Source organism: Thermobia domestica, chromosome 1 (genome assembly GCF_964235325.1).
Source record: "Thermobia domestica chromosome 1, izTheDome1.hap1.1, whole genome shotgun sequence".
Lineage (NCBI taxonomy): Eukaryota > Metazoa > Arthropoda > Insecta > Zygentoma > Lepismatidae > Thermobia > Thermobia domestica.
This window is the reverse complement of record NC_137454.1, coordinates 246,117,034-246,135,986: the sequence shown is the minus strand read 5'-3', so window position 1 is coordinate 246,135,986 and position 18,953 is coordinate 246,117,034. Positions and strand designations below refer to the sequence as shown.

General features: G+C 37.9%; 1 protein-coding gene and 1 long non-coding RNA gene across 2 annotated transcripts in view; one reads left to right on the top strand and one right to left on the bottom strand.

Moving 5' to 3' along the window:
• Positions 1-18,953, bottom strand: part of Csgalnact (Chondroitin sulfate N-acetylgalactosaminyltransferase) — a 368,071-nt gene that overhangs the window by 260,621 nt on the left and 88,497 nt on the right. The window lies entirely within an intron of this gene.
• LOC145667396 (uncharacterized) lies at positions 7,760-18,431 on the top strand. Its single transcript, XR_014127879.1, has 3 exons — positions 7,760-7,966; positions 14,015-14,153; positions 18,285-18,431. It is a non-coding gene; the product is annotated as an uncharacterized LOC145667396 (long non-coding RNA).

Below are 18,953 nucleotides of genomic sequence, written 5' to 3'. Positions count from 1 at the left end.
TAAGTTTCTTCAGCACTTTCTAGAGTTAATTTTAAATCCTTCTAAGTCGGTTTCAATAACTTTTTGTTGAGTTTATGGGGCTCATAAACATTTGATGTGTTTATTTGAAAACCAACAAAACTAATTTTTTCTCCCTAAGTATTTCTATATTCTTTCTATTTCTGCTGTTACAATAATATGGGTGTCACTCCTAGGAGATGGCAAACAACAATACATACTATTTTCTAATTAACAATGTACTTATTAAATACACAGTTCATAAATAGACAAAAGTAGCTCAGAATACCCTGTAGTCTAAAACTGTGGAACACCGAACCAAATCTATCTCTAGCTGAGCTCTGCCATCAAGTACAATAATTTTTATTCCTTTGGCAATGGTCTACTTGCCCAGTCACCTAACATCGATTAGATTCAGCAAGTAAATATCGAGAATTAACGTCATATATGCAAGCCGAGCCGAGCCTCTTTCTGACCGATCTCTGCCACCAATTTTTGCTATCTTTACTGGCTTGATGATGGGCTACTTGTTCACCGAATTTGATTTAGATCTTGGCCATTAGTTACCGAGAAAAAAAAGTACTACATCCATACACATCTCATACAAAGGACATGCAATAAGTTTTGCAGAGATGTGTATAATATTTTTCTGTATTTGTTTGTAATATGATGGTGAAATTTTAAATGATCATACTTTCATTCCTTGGCTTCAAAATGGTAATTGTTGTTTCCTATTGTTCACAGGTAAACCACAATAAATACTGAAGTAGACGTCATGACCCGACAACGGTCCGTAATTGAAGTCCTCTTCAAACCCAGTGATGAATCAACCACATAAATTCATAGGAAATTGCTTCTGATTTATGGGGATTACACATTGGACCGCGCTAGTATCTGATGTTAGTTACAGCAGTTTAAAAAATCTAGACTTTCCAGATCAGGCCAGAATCTTATCGCATCGTTTTTCTGGAATCAGTGTGGTGTCATTTTGATAGACTTCTTTAAACATGGCTCTACAATCAACAAGGAGCATTACTGTTTGCACTGGACAAGGTACGATGTGCTCTCCAGACCAAGAGGCCGGAATTGCAAGGAAAGGTCATCAAACTCCACCATGACAATGCCAAACTTCACACAGCCATGATGACACAGCAGAAAATCATGAAAATGGGATGGAAAGTCGTACCTGAGTCTCCCTATAGTCCGGACTTTGCTCCTTCGGATTTCTTTCTATTTGGTCGTCTGAAGGCCTACATGCGAGGAAAAACATTCAACAGTGACAAGGCCCTTATTTCTTGTGTGAAACAATGGTGGAAAAATCAGCCACCTGAATTTTACCAAAGTGCATTCAAGGCATGGGAAGAACGTTAGACGAGATGCATCACAGCAGATGGAGGCGAAATTGAATGATGTGGTCTTGTAGCCAAAGGACCAAAGTATTTTCACCTAAAATTTTACCATCATATTGCAACTAATAGCAATATTATAACCATCTGTGCAAAACTTAATGAACACCCCTTGTAAATACACTTGAAACTATGAGCTTCCGCTCGTAGATAAACACATAAATAAAAGCAGCTCTAGCAGAATAAAATCTATCAATTATAATAGTTGATAATTGCTGTCAACGAACGACATACCTTTCAGCGCCATAAAAATACTTGTTAAAATCATTATATGGAAGAGTGCAAGTTACCTCAAGAAAAAATGAAATATTTCAGTTTTACGTCCCACGATTATGCCGTGTACGATGAAGGAGACGGTGATCATGATAAATGAATGAAATGGAGGAATGAAGAAAGTAGAAAGAAACGGAAGAACCCCGAGAAAACCCACGGGTACGGAGCTTGTCCACCACGAACAAAGCCCTCTTGGCGTGAACTGGGACCGGACCTGGAACCCCATACACCAGAGATAAACCGTGGTCCCAATTTATCCTTGTGAATCTATACCATCTACCGGTTTATACCTAGGTATATATTTTTCATCTTTGTCATGACATCTGTAAAATGACCATCATAGCATACTTAGAATTGAACTTTGTTGCTGGCTTTGGAGGAACTGACAGGCTGGCACAGTATATTTCAAAATTGACTTTCTCATTATTAACATCATGTATATGGGACGTATAATATTGTAATGTTAGTATACTGTATCATCCATTACTCTAAAAGATAATTCTTGAACGAAAACTTTTTCTGCAATGGATAGCCAGAGCGTTTATCTCGACCATGTTTATTAATATGATCAATCCATTAATATCTTCAGAGGTAATGATAATTTATACCGGTCCGTTACTCCGCATAATGACTCTTGAACAAAAGTATATTTTTTCAATAGAAAACTATAGAGGGGGCTCTGGGATACATCGACTGGAAAAGCCTGTAATGATATAGATCATTCTCCACACGTCTGTGATCATTCTTAGCATACTTTGTCCAAAGCTACACTTAGTTTCTTTCGAATTTCCTTGAATACTCAGAAACTAAAGCAACAGTTCATAGTTAGTAGAAATCCTGCGCTGCCGGATTTTAACGGTATGTACACTCATGTCCAAATTATTGTCGCATGTCTATAAATGTGTAGTTGTAGGAATATAATTTGATAATGAATTCGCCCGGTATTTCTTATAATGTTACTATGTGTATAATCGGCAAAGACATGTATGTGGAAAATTTCATGTCAAAAGAGTAATAAATAAGAACAATAAAACGAAAATAAAACTTTGTTGTTCATTTACCAACATTTTGTTTTACTCATTCTAATTTTCGCATTTATAATTCTTTTCCTATGAAATTTATCACAAATATACATTTCCCGATTATACACATAGTATCAGTATTAAAAGTACCCTGCAAAATCATTATCAAATTTATTCTTACAAGAAGGCAGTTATAGATATGCGACAATCATTTTGGACATAAGTATACCTCGAATTTCAAAATTCTTCAAGTTGACAACTCCACATACGTTGAAGTTAGGTTATTTAATAGTCTATTTTATTCCAATACAGCATCTGATACAGTATCGTATGTGAATACCACCAAAAGATAAAATCACTATTAGTTCTTTACATAATCATCCTGTATATCCAGATGTGGTATGGAGGAGTGTTACGTAAGCATGACAAAACGACACATTTCTTCCCCCTTTGTTCGTTTCTCCCATTTGTGAATTTTTTTCCTCATATTGTCTCTTCCAGCTTCGTTTTCATCTTTTCCCCCGCTTTTCTTTTATATCATCTTACATCTCTTTTGCCTTCTTTCTCCTTTGTAATCATAGCGCAAGATTGAACATAAATCAGAAGACGCCGGAGCATCGGCCGCCTGAAACCCGGTCTTTCCTTTTCTTGTCAACAACAGGTTCTCGGACTTCGGTGACTACATATGTGTGTGTGTGTAAGAGGGAGAAGGAGAGAGAAGGCTGAACGTTTGCTCAAGTCCGGATGGTGAAAAATTGATATTTGAAGCCAAAAGCGAGGGCAAACACCAGCAGCTGTAAAAAATATTACTCCTCTCAACGATTCTTCTCTCTTCCAGACACTGGTTAACATTTTGGTCCTCTCCCTTTCTTTCTCAACACTTCTTGCCCCTTATTTCTTATCCGCGTTCCGTTTCTTTCCTTTCCCTTCGTTTTCTGATAGTATTGCTTTGCCTCCTGTGTGCGCGTATCTTGCAGTTCAATGCAAGAGAGGAAAAAAAAAATGATTTGGTTGGTCTCCACGAATGGTAGGTAGGTACTCGACATAGGAAGAGAAAATAATATCTATACACTAACGTACACTTCAAGTCCAATATAGGTATATAAAAACTGGTATCCCAGGCTATATTATATGGAACTGACAACCTCAATATCAAATAAATATTCTTGGTTGTTGCTATTACTATTGCTTCTTTTTTCTTTTATATTACAATTTACTTTCGTGGTAGTTCCCACAAATAGAACATCCTTTATCTATTTTCTCTTTTCATTTTTCCATAGACACACAGTATTTTCTGTGACGAGAGTTTAAACTATAACAACATACTGAAAACAAAACTATTCATGAAGTTTTAAAACAAAGTCGGGAGTACGAAAAAGCAGAATGATAATGTTCTTATAAATAGGCCTCGAACGCATAAGTTCTTACCTGCTGTCACCTGTCAACGTTTAATTAGCGCTTCCCTCGTATTCATGTTCTTTTCTCTCTCACGTTTCCTTGTGCAAGTTTTCTTCAAAGATGTTGGAATAATTACCAATCAGAGATGAAAAAAACTAGAAACCACCAGAATAGGCCATTGTCCGTCGTCCTGAAGTTAGTTTTACCAAACTGGTTATATCTCTATATATACACTGACCAGCTGAAACATTATGACCACTCGCAGACTTTTTGAATGAAGTTGTTGGACTGACGTAATAAGCATCTGTCACAGCAGATCCACTCGCCAGATGGTGATATGGATCTCACTTGATCAGTCAGTGTGATGCTTGTGTGTAGAATGGGAAAGGGCTGGCGATATATCAGAGTTTGATATGGGTAAGATTGTGATAACCAGAGGGCTGGAAATGAGCATTTTAAATGAACGCGTCCTGTCAGGTGTTCGCGAACTGACGTGGGTAGTGTCTTCCAAAGGTGAGAAAGGAGGTGAAATCAGCACTAAAGCAGAAGACATGGTGAGGCCACATCTCATTGAAGATGTCGGAAAACGAAGATTGGCGAGGTTGGAACAACATATACGGCTCAAACTGTAGCACAAATAACAGTAGACAAAACAAGTGTGTCTGAGTACATATTTTACCGTATACTATTAAATATGGACCTCCGCAGCCGATGAAACAGACGTGTGTCAACGTTATCCGCACGCCATCATCGACAGCGATGGAATATGCACGTCCACGTGTCACTGACCGCGGAAGAATTCCACAACGTTGCGTGGTCCGATAAATCATGATGAGGTCTTCATCCCATCGATGGCCGGGTCAGAAACCATCGTCTTTCACGGGAGCAGCTGCTTGATATCTAGTAGGATGACGAGAGGCCGGTGGTCGCTCCATTATGATTTTTAGAGAAACTTCACAGGGCCACTAATGGGCCTGGTAATGCGTGTGGAAAGGAACATGACGACTCATAGCTATTCACAGGTCATTGCTGATCATGTACACCTATCCACTCTGCCATATTTCTAGCTGGGAATGGCATTTATCATCAGGACAAAGCTCTTTGTCACAAGGCCAACATTGTGCTGCAGTGATTCAAAGGGCACATTGGTGAATTTCAATTTCTGGAACGATTCCCAAACTCACCCAATCTTAACCTAATTGAACTGGGATGTCACCTGAATGTCAGATCCGAGCTCATCAAGCCCCTCCGCGGAATTTACAGGAATTAGGTGACTTCTGTGTGTACATACGTGATGTGCCATGCCGTGACGTGATCTGGCTCATTGCTTTCATGACAAACCGCATTTCTTTTGTCCTGCGAGCCAATGGTAGACATATCAGATATTAGGTAGGTGGTCATTATGTTCTGGCTGGCCAGTGTATGTTAAGTGATGCAGAGTACTAGCCAGGCCAGGAGCATTCCACGAACATACAACTTTTCAATCTTTGGCGTGGGAGGTCCGGGTTCGATACCTAACGGAAGCTCATGTGGTCCAGGTTCCAAGTAAATAAGTAGGTCCCGTCTCATATAGCCTTGCTGCTAAACTCAACTTTTCAATCTACTCAAATCTCCCAATGTTCTACAATCACACACATTTTGGTGTAGTTTCTTTTTCACATTTCTTTTTCTCCAAGGGAAAGAACATCTTGTATACAAGAAGAATCAGCATTAGTTAACAAGAAAGTAGGCACAACCAAACAAAGTACACGCAACTATTCTGCACTGAGAAAAATCCATTATCCGGACAGCGGTATATTGTACAAATACAAGGATTCGTTATGTTTACTAAGGAAATCTGTACGGAGCGTACTTTATCCATATGCTACACAGGTACTGCCTTTTACCCGCTTAGATATTACATCATGTCGCTGCAGGATGTCTGACTTCTAACAATCTTCTGTATTTTACATACATATACGTATGTTAAATACTTCAGCTATATGTTATATACGTCCATCTGTGTGTGAGATCCAGGCCGCCTATAGACACCTCTTTCTTTCGCCATGGCTGACGTCATTGAACTACCGTCTTTTGCTTGCGAAACGAGGTTGTTTACAAACGGAAAAGAAGAGAGGAAGGAAAAATGCTTGGGTAAGTACACTAGTTAACTATTACTTTAGTTAAATATTCCATTAATTATATATTCTTTTAGTGTAACTTGCTTTAATATAGTACTAAGTAAGTAATGTAGTTTACGAATACAATTCTTACTATTGTAAAACTCGTTAATGATTGAGGACAATGGAATGGGTGAATCTGAATTTTGAGAAATCTTTGAATATTAATGTTTTGAAACATTTTACATTTCAAGGTAGCAAAATGAATGTTATGTGTTTATTCATTCCGTTTTATATGTGACGATTTATTACTTGGTGCAGATTTACTACAGGGCTGCTTAACATAATTGCTAATAAACCGTTTTCAGCGCGAAAATTCCCTTGTGTAGTGAAGATTTAGGATTTAGATTTCTGGGCTTTCGGCATCAATGGCCTTGTTAGCCCGTCGCATATGAGGGATGACTTCCCTCGGTGATCACACTATCCGGGGAAAGGAAGGGAAGAATGGATTGGGGAAAAATGGGGCCGCGGTGGCTCAGTGGTAGAGCGTTCACCTCTGGTGCTTGGGGTCCCGGGTTCGATCCCAGCTCCCGCCAAGTGAACTTTGTGGTGGACAAACACCGTGTGCGTGGGTTTTCTCGGGGTTCTCCCGTTTCCTCCCACTTTCTTCATTCCACCATTTCATACATTACTCATCATCACCGTCTCCTTTAGCATAACCGTGGGACGTAAAACTCAAAGATTTCATTTTCATTTTTGGATTTCGGAAGGGAGAAAACGGCTTGGGACCTATATGTTAGGTACCACTCCGGCATTTGCCTGCTGTGAATAAGGAAAAGCCAAGGAAACCTCATTCAGGATGGCTGGACTTAAAATCTTTTGATACTTTTTCGACCGAGTTCCCCCACCGGGATCGAACCCGGGACCGTTCGCACCGAAGGCGAGAGCGTTAGCGAATACGCTACGCGGGGCCACTAGTGTAGTTTAGAAAACTCATTTTTACTAGGATATTTGCAAGATTTTTTTTTTCTTTTAGTTTAACGCCCCATGATTGTACATCAATGTAAGAGAGAAGGTGACGATGAGATACATGATAATGGTGGAATCAAGAAAATGTAAGGAAACTGGAAAGTCTTAAGAATAACCACAACTACAGTGTTCACCAAAAGCCTATTTGTCGGGAGCAGGAATCGAACCAGGGACCTACCGCGTCAGAGGTAAGCGCTCTCAGAGCTTTCTTTTGTTTAAAGAACTTGTTTACAATGATATATATATATATATATATATATATATATATATATATATATATATATATATATATATATAACGAAGATATTGACATATTTTACAGCCTCACTGAAATTTAAAAAAAAAAAGTAGTCAGGGAGAGCTTACTTGTCAGGTTTTTATTTTTTAATTTAATTTATTTTTATTTATTTATTTTTGCTTTGTTATGTTCCCTACTTAATTAATGTTTGGGTTACTGAAAATTAAAACCTTTTTAGTATTATTGTTATGTCATCACTTTGGAACCAAAACGTTAGATTTTTTTCTTGTGTTTTCATATAGGAAGTTGGTGAGTTTGTGCCTTAGCACTGGTTTGGTTTCTAGAACGTAATTGAAGGTCATGTTGAGTTGAGTCTTGGTGGGTTTGAGTTCGTGAAGTGTCAGGCACTGCTTGTGCCCCTGTCTTCTGTTTGTGATGTTTCCTGGCTTTGGGCTGTGACGTATTTATGTTGAGGAGTACCAACGAAGGCCGCGTGATATACAGGTAGCTAGAACACAGCTTCAACAGTTAACGAGTGCCATGTCTTTGAATTTCAGCTTTCGTTACGGCGTGATAATGCAGTATAGTGCTAGATTGAAATTCTATGGGTGGTAAAAACGGTATGGTAAGAAATACAACGTAATTGTTATTAGTTTAATTAGTGTTTCTTCATAGTATTGTTTCACTATTTCTAGAAGGAATTAAGTATTAACGAAGTAATGAATAAGCAAAAGAACACATTGATTGACGTTTACTATTTCTCATACTCCATTGAGAATGTTTTGATCCTCAGTTGCGCAAACATCCAGTGTGCGTTTATTTTCTTTCTTTTTTGGGGGGTTTACACTGCCTCACAGATGAGCTCTTTCGTGGCTAAGTGGTTAATGAACACGCCTTTGGCGTGGGACACCCGGGTTCGATTCCCGGCCGGGGGCCGCGGTGGCTCAGTGGTAGAGCGTTCACCTCTGGTGCTTGGGGTCCCGGATTCGATCCTAGCCCCGCCAAGTGAACCTTGTGGTGGACAAACACCGTGTGCGTGGGTTTTCTCGGGGTTCTCCCATTTCCTCCCACTTACTTCATTCCACCATTTAATTCATTGCTCATCATCAGCGTCTCCCTTAGCCTAACTGGCATAACTGTGGGACGTAAAACTCAAAGGTTTCATTTCATTTTTTCTTAATCTCTTGCACCGACCGACCGATCTCGATCAAATTTCCAACGTAGATGCGCTTCTGGCCTGGGAGTGTTTTTAGCTATTTACTTTGACAGTAGAACTTAGGGGAGGAGGAGGAGGGGGACAGAAAAAATAAATGACTTAATTTACTTTGAAGTGTAAAAGTGCGAGCGTTTTCTTCTCTCTCTCTCTCTCTCTCTGTCTCTCTCTCTCTCTCTCTTCACTCCTCCAGTCTCCTCTCACTTTTAGGGCCGCGGTGGCTCAGTGGTAGAGCGTTCACCTCTGGTGCTTGGGGTCACGGATTCGATCCTAGCCCCGCCAAGTGAACCTTGTGGTGGACAAACACCGTGTGCGTGGGTTTTCTCGGGGTTCTCCCATTTCCTCCCACTTACTTCATTCCACCATTTCATTCATTTCTTATAATCACCGTCTCCTTTAGCCTAACCGGCATAACCGTGGGACGTAAAACTCAAAGATTTCATTTCATTTTTTCCTCTCACTTTGATTTCATGATTTCGCACTCTGATGAAAAGTATTAAATACCGCCAGGAAAAGTACTAATATATAACCTCTCTTTTAGGCGCCCCTCCAACCACGCGCCCGGGACACGTGCTTTGCTTGCTTGCCCATAGCTGCGGCTCTGTGAGCTACATAAGTAACATACAATGCTTACGTAATACTTTGGGTCATAAGCAGTGGCGGCGATTGGACGTTAAAAGTGGGGGGGCAAGACATGATCTGAATATTTGTATATCAATGTTAATATACAAACTTCCCTGGTTGAAACTATATACATTAATAGGTCATTTGAGAAAAGTGGGGGGGCAACTGCCCCCCTTTGCCACCCCTAATCGCCGCCCATGGTCATAAGTACTATTAAGAAAGGAAGAATTGCATTTTTTTAACTTTGGGAAAGGAGCTACTATGGGATTAAAGTTAAGGTAGGAAAGGCAACACATTCCAGTCTATGCTTTCACCCAGCAGACATATTGTTTGGAACCAAAAAAATGTGACTTTTGGAATCTTGTACTTAGGTTCACAGCGGAAGCGACGAAATAACTTGAATCATCCATTGTAGCTCTCCCCGCAACCAGTTTCTAAAATGTTGGCAATAAGTTTGCGAAACGAGAGGTGACGACTCCAATTTTGGGTGAAAAGTCGCTATAAGAAATAATCGAGAAATTCATTGTCTATAAGCATTGTAAAAGTTGTAGATGTAAACTAAACAATATGTTCTACTCACTGGCGCAAATCCCGGGGGGGGGGGGGGATGACGGATACATGTCCCCTCCAATCTTGGAACTGAGGGGGACTTCTCCCAAATAATCCGATTTGAAATGTGTTTTTTGGGAGAAATTTGATGATTTTTGTCCGATTGCTACAAAGGAACGTGAGATGTCCCCCAGAATAAGCCTCAAATCTGCAGCCTCCTAACGCTAAAGACAACTCTGATCCTCCACAACATTGTTTTTCAACTTCATAAGTATTTTGGACATCGCCAAAAAAAGTATGGTAACGGTCTTACCCTCCCCCCCCAATGTTGAAGACAGATTTGCGCCGCTGGTTCTATTCACATCTTTGTAAACAGGGCGCAACCAATCCTTTAATTCAGGGATCATTTCAGGTTGTTTCGGGTACTTTTGTTCATGTTGTGGTCAAAATAGTTCCGAAATAATTAACACTACAGTACTTACGTTAAGCAATTTTTTGTAAAAGAAAAAGTGCAGAATAATTAAAAGACCCCAGAGGACAAATATAACAAACACCTTCTTCGCCTTTTTTCACGCATCTATAGCTAATCTTGTTGCTATCGGTAATGATGTATTACGTGTGTCTCTCAACGGAAACTCTGCGAACTAAAGGACATCAAGTTTGTAGTTATTCTTCGTTAGAGGGCAAGGGTAACATAACAATGCAGGATTGTGGAGTAGTGAGTACGCTGTATTTCCAAACTCTTCATCACTTGCGCTGATTAAAACAAACAAACAGAAAAAAATAACGTAAAAACTGTTTTGAACTAATAATGCTTCTCTACAGATGAACATTTTGTTTGCAGCAAAAAGTCGCTAAATGTGTAAGTAGGTAAATCGTTATTTAAAAATCACCCAAAAAAGTCTCCAATCGAAATTTTTTTTTGTCGTTATCGTAGGGCGACCATACGTCCCGTTTTGACCGGGACAGTCCCGTTTTAGGGGCGTGTCGCGGCCGTCCCGTCAGTAGATGGAAAAAAGTAGTATTCGTCCCGTTTTATGTAAATGAAAGAAGTAAATAACAAACCCAGTACCTTTACTCCTTTTAAAAGCATTAATAATAACAAAGCGGCAAAAATTGAACTGAAAATCCCTATATTAAAAATACTCTATAGTTCGCAGTACTGCTCGAAAGGCAGCAGAGGTTTTAGCAGTTGGTTGTGTGTTAAACAAACTTCAACGTGTCTTTCCTTTTTCATAAGTACCCGCTCTGTAACGAAGAGAGAGAGGGGGAACTCTGATATCAAGGCACTGATAAGAACAAAGGTAGATCTAAAAGTCTAGTGTTGCAAGAACCTGTCCCGTTTTTAACTGAAAATTTTATGGTCACCCTGCGCTATCGTTGAGGTCGAATTCCCCTTATTTAGCGACTTTACCCAAAATTGGCAACATTAACCCCCACCGAACAACACCCCGTCATCTTGAGCCTAGCCAGCATAATAGTGGGACGTAAAACTTAAAGATTTCATTTCGAACAACACTCCCAGAAACCTACTGTTATACTATTCTCAAACCACCCTTTCGTACAGTTCTCCCTATTCGAAAAAAAAATTGTAAATAGCAGTGTTCATACATAAATATGGAACTCAATTTCCCTGAATTTTGCAGGTTTTCCAGGTATTAATTTTGCAATTTCCAGGTCTAGTGGAAGAAACTAATAGTACGAGAACACATAAATTTTAAGAATACTATATTTATATATTTGAGAATGGCCACCCTTCTCCCCAATGAACGATTGCAATTAAATATTGAGTCACAAGAAAATAAATAATTAAAATAAATAAAATTTAAGTTGAAAAATATTAAGTTGAGAAGCCTACTAAGGGAATTATATAATACTTTTGTTCCATACTTGAATACATTCAAAATATACAAAAAAATATTGGCTTGGGGAAGAAAAAAGGGCCCGCGAGATTTTAACTGATTCTTGTAGTACTCGACGACAGAAATAGATTACTGAAAGAATTTTCAAAATCGGCACAGGCAAACATGAAGAAAATCGCATTTTCAGGTACCGGTTCAAAATGAGAAGAAAAAAGGACCGCGAGATTTTAACTGATTCTTGTAGTACTCGACGAGAGAAATCGATTAGTGAAGGAATGTTCAAAATCGGCGCAGGCAAGCATGAAAAAAAATCGCACTTTCATGTACCGGTTCAAAATGGGGAAGAAAAAAGGGCCCGCGAGATTTTAACTGATTCTTGTAGTACTCGACGACAGAAATAGATTACTGAAAGAATTTTCAAAATCGGCACAGGCAAACATGAAGAAAATCGCATTTTAAGGTACCGGTTCAAAATGGGAAGAAAAAAGGGCCCGCGAGATTTTAACTGATTCTTGTAGTACTCGTCGAGAGAAATCGACTAGTGAAGGAATTTTCAAAATCGGCGCAGGCAAGCATGAAGAAAATTGCATTTTCATGTACCGGTTCAAAATGGGAAGAAAAAAGGACCGCGAGATTTTAACTGATTCTTGTAGTACTCGACGAGAGAAATCGATTAGTGAAGGAATGTTCAAAATCGGCGCAGGCAAGCATGAAGAAAATCGCATTTTCATGTACCGGTTCAAAATGGGGAAGAAAAAAGGGCCCGCGAGATTTTAACTGATTCTTGTAGTACTCGAAGACAGAAATAGATTACTGAAAGAATTTTCAAAATCGGCACAGGCAAACATGAAGAAAATCGCATTTTCAGGTACCGGTTCAAAATGGGAAGAAAAAAGGACCGCGAGATTTTAACTGATTCTTGTAGTACTCGTCGAGAGAAATCGACTAGTGAAGGAATTTTCAAAATCGGCGCAGGCAAGCATGAAAAAAATCGCACTTTCATGTACCGGTTCAAAATGGGGAAGAATAAAGGGCCCGCGAGATTTTAACTGGTTCTTGTAGTACTCAACGGGAGAAATCGATTAGTGAAGGAATTTTCAAAATCGGCGCAGGCAAACATGGAGTAAATGGCATTTTCATGTACCGGTTCAAAATGGGGAAGGAACAAGGTCCCGCGAGTTTGAACCGCTACGATGTATGTTTACGAATGTGCCCGTCTTCTCAAATTTAGTTAATTACTGTGACACTGAAACATGTGACACAGAGTCACATTGTGGATGACTCTGCAATCGGCAACCACTGCACATATACTCCTCCCGCCCCACAGTTTGATTATTTCGATCCATTCCTCACGTGCTAACGGCATGGTTCAACATCTGCAAGAAAGAGGTAAATGTAACGTTCAATTGGCAATAGCTTTTCACCAAATTAAGCTGCATGAAATCTGATTGCATATTTGACATACTGAGAAAATTCTAGCCCGTGGCCATATGTATCACATATCCCACCAGTTCATAAAAATTTTGAACACAAAATTACGGTCGTCCGTGTGACGTACTCCCAAAAGGCCTAATGTGTATCACCCACCTCACATTCAATGAAACCACATCCGTGTAGAATTAAGAAAGGAACCTCTTATGATGTATACAGGATGTCTCAAACGTTCCCTGACATAGGGTAACTCTGTTATTATCAGAGTTACGACAAAATGTAAGAGGAAAAACATCTCGAAATATGACGTTTTCAATCTAAAGTGAACACTTTTTTAAAAAATCGGACAAGATGAATGTGCTGTATACTCTTTATGCACCCAATTTTAAATGAAAATGCAACGTTGTCATTTACCTGGACCCACGACATAAGTGAATGAAGTTACTGTTTGAAACGGGGGCTGGCCATCGACATGTTAGCGTAAAAGACAGTAACTTCACTCACTTCTGTTGTGGGTCCAGGTAAATGGCAACGTTGCATTTTCATTTCACATTGGGCGCATAGAGAGTGTACAGCGCAAACGGGTCATCCGATTTTAAAAATTCCTTCACTTTAGATTGAAAACATCATAATTGGATAGGCTTTTCCCTCCTACATTCTGTTGTAACTCTGATAATAACAGAGTTACCCTATGTCAGGGGACTTTTGAGACACCCTGTATACCTTATTTAATGTATGTTTGATGTCACTATAACTGTAGTATAATTTAGTTTGTTTAAATTTACAATTTAATACAAGTAGATTCGGATTTACATGCGTAGGATTTTGTATGCATCTAACTAATGAATTCTTTTATTTTTATGCTTAACTTAGTGACTTGGCTTTGGACTGCAACTGATTATTGTAACCCATTATTGCTTGAGAAGAAACAAGATATCCGAATCTTCATTTGGAGAAATCAAAGGTCTATTGGAAAGCTGGGGATTACAATCATTAATTTCTACATTTCAAGGTGCGTAGTAAATTATATATTGTGTTTATTGTTAAATTACTATTATTGGGTTTAGAATCAATGAAGCACTTCATGATATTTTATGGGGATCAAGATGGGTGCCGGATAGATAAGTATTTGAGCGTCAGGCTCTTATTTCTTTTCAATTTAATATTTAATCAATGATTATTTTTCTCCCTCATTATTCCACCAAATCGTATTCCAAGATCATATATCCATTTTTGTTCGATATATCCATATTTTTGATCTCTTTCATATTTCTATATTTTCGATTTTTGATATTGTTTATATTTCGATATTGCTGTATTTTTCGATATTTCGAACAAGTTTCGATAGTTTGTCGACATCGATTATCTATATCTAAATTCGGATATCCCAAAGCCCTATCGAGCACCCTCCGAAATGAAGTTTTTGGCTATGGACCTGATTAGGGATGCGCACGAGACAAGACGAGACAATTTTTGTTACGAAATTCGAGGCAAGATAGAGCTTTTCCAATAGAAACGGATCCAGTTTTCGAGACGAGACAACTTTCGCGGCACCTTTTCGAGAGGAGACAACCTCAAATCTTTTCTCTTGCGCATCCCTAGACTTGATCATGAGTTATCAAAAAAAAAAAAAAAATGTTAATGAGAAATAACATGTAAATACAATATAGGTAGCTAAAACATTTTTGTTTTCATTCTTCAGTAATGCATTGTTATTAATCTCAGGGGGGCGGTGGCTCAGTGGTAGAGCGTTCACCTCCGGTGCTTGGGGTCCCTGGTTCGATCCCAACTCGCGCCGTGTGGACTTTGTGGTGGACAAACACCTTGCTCGTGGGTTTTCTCGGGGTTCTCCCGTTTCCTCCCACTTTGTTCATTCCACCATTTCACTCATTTCTCATTATCACCGTCTCCTTATCCTAACCGGCATAACCGTGGGACGTTAAACTTAAAGATTTCATTTTTTATTAATCTCAGCATTTTATAGTGTATTCTTAAGCTTAAGGTGATGTATAATTAAAGTTTGAATTCAGTTAACTTATTTTGTTTCTCAGATTGTTTTTAAAATGTATGTACAATTGTTTATGTTCATTCTCGAGAGTTTAAAGTGACGTATAGTTATTAAACATAGTATTTAATATTGTACTCTTAACGTGGAAGTGATATACAGTTAACTTTTGAATTCAGTAAACATTTTTCTTTCTGAAATTGCTTTAAAAAGTATGTAAAAACGTTTTTATTTTCTTTCTTGAGTGCTAAAAGTGATGCAAAGTTATTAAGCTTACTACTTTATATTGTATTCTCAACCCTAAACTGATACACAGTGCGTTTTTGAATAAATTGTCAAGTTATTTGAGTGATGAACACTGGTAGAAAATCCTGACTACTACTGGAACATTTTGATTTTAAGGTGACGACTACTGGTGCAAGGATTTTAAAATATTGTTTTTCCTTCAAGGGCTACTCCTTTTTGAATTCTGACTACATGGTCACTATAGGAAGGATCAGTGAGTCTTTCCAACTATGGTACAGCTCCGACAGAGTCACGATGCTCAGAGAAGAGACAAAATAGTATGTTTTCAAACTTAAAGTGAGAACCACTGGCGTTTTTACCTTGCTATGCAAAAGTAAGTGAGTACTCCAATGGGGTTCCAATGCGGTACCTAATTTCTGCATTTTAGATATATGGAAATACATGTCTCTAAAATGTAAAGAACTGATTTTTTTAGGGGGGGGGAATAAACTATAGGTATGTGGGGCTTGCATACTTGACGCTACAATTCGGAAATTGAATTAAAATATGACTAACGGCTATCAAGATGTTGTCAAATAAAGGGAGGACCAACACAGTTAAGGGGTTTTCGTGTTAGATGCTAAAATTTCCGAAATCGGTCATGGAAAGTTAATAAACACCAGTAGCAATTTCATCTTAAAGTAATTAGATATCTTCATGGGGTGTTAGAACATCATGGAGTCTACCAAAATTAAATTTTAAAAGCTTTTGAAAATATAATCTGACATTTGTAAACAGTATTTGAAATATGTATTTACCCAAAACTTCCAGCTAGTACATCTAACATCTGGAGAAACACTGTGAAATAAAAGCTTGAAATTTCGGAAACAATTATTGGTCGCAACAAAATTAAATAAGATGGTACTTCTATGGGTTAAATCAGTACCTCAGTACAATTTCGATCGAAAGATTAGTTCAGTCCTAGGTTTTCTTCAGGCAATTCCAATGGTTCATCGAGCTGTACAAAAGAATGAAAATTCGCTGTCAATATCTAAGATAGTAACCAAGATAAAAGGAATTATATATTTTATGGCGTAAAAATAGAGATCTTTATATATTTGTACTTTTGGGTCTTTCCTATAAGAAAAAAAAATCAGAAAACTACTGTATATACCTTAATAGACAATTCAATGGGCGGGGACACAGTAGCTTAGTGGTAGGGTGTTTAACTAATCTTTTTTTTTGCAGAAACTATTGGAGTATTCACTTAACCCGTAGAGATACGATCATACTTAACTCCCTATTTAATTTTAAAATTAAATAAAAGGAAATATTTCAGTGTAGCGACCCACGATTATGCATTTTAGTCTCAGGGAGATTATGATTAAAGCAAGTGAATGTTGTTGACAGAATTGATGGAATGCAAAGGTGGGAGGAGAGTACCCCGAGAAAACCCACGAATACGATGTCCACTACAAACTGACTTGGCCGTGGATCGAACCAAGAACCCAATACACCAGAGGTAAGCACTCTACCACTAAGCCACTGTGCCCCCGCCCATTTAATTGTCTATTAAGGTATATACGGTTGTTTTCTGAAATTTCTTCTTCTTACAGCAAATACTCAAAAGTACAAATCCATGTGGGTCTCTATTTTTACGACGTCATAAAATACATAATTCCTTATATCTCGCTTGCTATATTAGATATTGACAAAAAATGTTCACTTTATTTCAGAGCCCGATGAACGCTTGGAATTGTCCAAAGAAAATTTAGAGCTGAATTAATCTTTCGATCGAAATTGTACTGACGAGTCTGAGGTTCTCACTTAACCCATATAAGTACCATCTTATTTAACTTTTGTTAGGATCAATAATTGTTTTCTGAAATTTCAAGATCTAATACGCTTTTATTGTATGGTGTCTCTCTAGCTGCTAGATGTACTAGCTGGAACTTTTAGGTAAATACATATTTCTAATACTCTTTACAAATGTCAAAATATATTTTACAAAACTTTTAAAATTTAATCTTGGTAGACCCCATGATGTTCTTAAACTCCATGGAAATACCTAATTATTTTAAGATGAAATTGCTACTGATGCTTATTAACTTTACATGATCGGTTTCGGAAATTTTACCACCTAACACGAAAACCCCATAACTATATGGATCCTCCCTTTATTTGACAATATCTTGATAGTCATATTTTAATTAATTTTCTAAATTGTACTGTCTAATATGCAAGCTCCACGTACCTATGGTGTCGCTTTTTATTTCACCATATTTCGGTAACTGTTAGGCGTACCGACTTGCGGTTTCGGTAAACACACACCTCTAACGTTCTTTAAAACGTTATTAAGACATATTTTAGAATATTTAGAAATGAGAGTTCTGGGAATATCATGGTACCCGAAAACCCCCATCAGGGCGTGTGTGTAGTGTATTTAATTGAAACTACTTTTGAGGTTGTTGTAAGCCCTCGTAATTACGTTTCCGAAACTGCACCATCTAGTACGCAAACTCCACAGTTCTGTAGTGTCGCTCTTTATTTTCCCATATCTCGATATCCATAAGGCTTACCGAGTTGAGGTTTTCGGTAAACAGATGTCAGTTCCTTACATTTTAGAGACATATATTTTCATATATCTAAAAAATACAGACATTAGGTACCCCATGATAGCCCGAACACCATTGAGGTACCCACTTACTTTTGAATGGTAATACATTTTGAGTTGTTGTTCAGCATCAATAAACACTTCATAGTTTTTCTACGTGCAACCCAAAAGTCCATACCTGACCGAACATATTTTGTCCATTTAATCTCAAAAATGTTAAGATACTTTGTATTGTTAAGTACAACCAAATTAAGCACACTGAATATAACATTTTAAATATTTTCTGATTTTTGTTGCAGGTATTTCGTGCATCAAACCAGAATTCTGCTTGAAAGACAGTCAAAAGAAGCAGTGTAGGTTGTGGCTAAAAGTACGCCCTTTCTGAAGACAGACTCAGTTGTACTTACATTATTTTGTACGAATATATAACCCTAATAAAGATACTGTACTACAAATTATTTCTTTCTTCCATAAATTATAATAAAATATTATCTCTGTTTAAAGAAAATGATTTGTTAATGTTAAGTCATTTTAATTATTTTTCTCTGTAATAAGAACATTATCCCTAGCAATATTTTTTATCTTTGTGCTATTGCGATTGGATGAAGTAAAATTCTATACGAAGCACTATTATTTCAGACATGCATTAATAACTAATGTATTGTTCTGTATGTGAGACAATGTGTATACTGAACATGTCTAGCGAAGGTGTTGTTTTAATACAGAATCTATAACTCAGCTTTTCAGTAGTCAACTTTATTGGGAATCCGAAGAACGAAGTTAAAAAAAAAAAAAAAAATGTTGGACTTACCAGCGTGTGTGTGTTCGAATTCTGGACTAATCCAAATTATCCAGAGAAATCATTATATATTTCTTTGTTGCTATTTCAGATGTATCCTTTATCCAAGTCGTATGAAACGGAGACTTCATACATCGCTATACTTTGTATGAACTATGTTCCGTATTTA